This window comes from Echinops telfairi, unplaced genomic scaffold (assembly GCF_000313985.2).
Source record: "Echinops telfairi isolate 266 unplaced genomic scaffold, ASM31398v2 ScPeMD7_8;HRSCAF=38, whole genome shotgun sequence".
NCBI classification, from domain to species: Eukaryota; Metazoa; Chordata; class Mammalia; order Afrosoricida; family Tenrecidae; genus Echinops; species Echinops telfairi.
Window position 1 is genome coordinate 337,961 of NW_022103905.1, and position 1,826 is coordinate 339,786.

Consider the following 1,826-nt stretch of genomic DNA (forward strand, 5'->3'; position numbering starts at 1 on the left):
GAGTACATACATCCACTGGCGCCACATTCTTGAACAGGTGAGATTAATGTTGATGTCAGAAGTCAGAAGTGTCCTTGTCTTTGGGTAGGGGTAGTTTCTGGATGGAAGCACAAGTTTCCATCAGTTTCAGGTGCGATGAAATGGTCTGTATCTTGATGTGGATGGTGGTTGTGTTAGGTAGCTAAAGACAGGAACCATGCCCGGTGCTTCCCCACCCAACACACACAGGAGGTCAGAAGCTAATAAAGGCTAAGGGGTATGTGCCAAGTCAGGCCCCTGAGCCATGTGGACGGTACACCTGGGTTGCCCAAACTAGGTCAGGAGGGCTTAATTCAGCCAATGGGGTCAACCAGTACTGTCCACCACGCCTCCCAGCCGAAGGCCCTAAAGGCGGGAACCTGGAGACCACCGCCCTCTTTTTCCCCCAGCTGCTCCTTTGCCTTCCACTGGGCTATGCTGTGGTCTCTCTCTGGCCTCGGGCCGCCACATGTGGGTGCGCAGTCTGGTGAGGTTGCTCATGTTCTGTGACTGGTAAACCTGAAACTTCTTGATAAAAACCCACTGGAATCACAAACCAAGCACGAGAATTCTTTCTCGTGCGAAGCCAAGGACCGGGGTATTTCCCACTGTGAAACCTAACAGTTTCTCAGATGGATACATGGGTGGATAGTAATTCAGTTATACATCTATGGTCTTGTGCTTTGGTGTATATGAACTGCACTCAATGAAAAAGTTTTGCATGTGAAATTTGGGCGTTGATTGAAGAAAGCCAATTTGAATTGTGGTGCTGGAGAAGAATATTGAAAGTACCACAGACTGCTAAAATGACAAACTGGTCTGTCTCAGAAGAAGTACAGCCAGAGGACTCCTTCAAAGCAAGGATGGCGAGACTTGGTCTTACACACTTTGGCCATGTTAGGAGAGACCAGTCCCTGGAGAAGGACATCGTGTTTGGTACAGTAGAGGGGCAGCGAAGGAGATTGTCATCACAGCTGCAATGGTGCCTTCAAACACAGGGACAATCTTGAGGATGGTAAAGGCCCGGGCAGGGCTTTGTTCAGTTGTGCATAAGGTCTCTATGGGCCAGAACCTAATCAGTGGCACCTAACAACAACACCTTTCAACAGTCTTCCGTGTAGAAGAGAAAGGGAGTTCAAAAAAGAAACGAGAAGTCTGCAGATGGGGGTGGTGAAGGATGCTGAAAAATAACCTGATCAAGCCCCTCCCCCCAGAAGAATTTACTTGAGAGGGCGGCAATGAAGCTGAAGCTAGGGGAGAGGGGCATGTCTGACCAAAGCAAATGGGAGCACTTAGGGGGAGGAAGAGAGAGTGGAGCACATCCTAACCCACCAGGCCTGGAGGACAACATCCCCGCTCTGAACAGTCAATGAACAGAGTGGACAATATGGCTGATCCCACCACGAGACATGCTGTCCCTTGATGGCCCCAGGCTCTAAGGGGGACAACACTGGAGACTCAGTGTCAGGAATGGCCCAGACTGACCCTGAGACACCGAGGCAAACCACAAAAAACGTGCAGCAGAGCAACTGTGGGAGCAGAGCAGAGAGCCCCCGAGGGAGTACAAAGGACAGACTCTGGGGTCAGAGCATGGTACCCCATCGGTCCTGACTGAAGGACACACCTAGAGATTAAAAATCAGACCTTGATTTATTTACAGGTTTTTCTTTCTGCTTAATTTTTTTTCTTTTAATTAATTTATTCTTCTATGGGTAATTGGTTTCCTTTTTTGTTGCCATCGATGTGTTCTCACTGATCACCTATCTTGTTATGGCTCGGTTTTTTATGCATATTATTATCTCTACAGA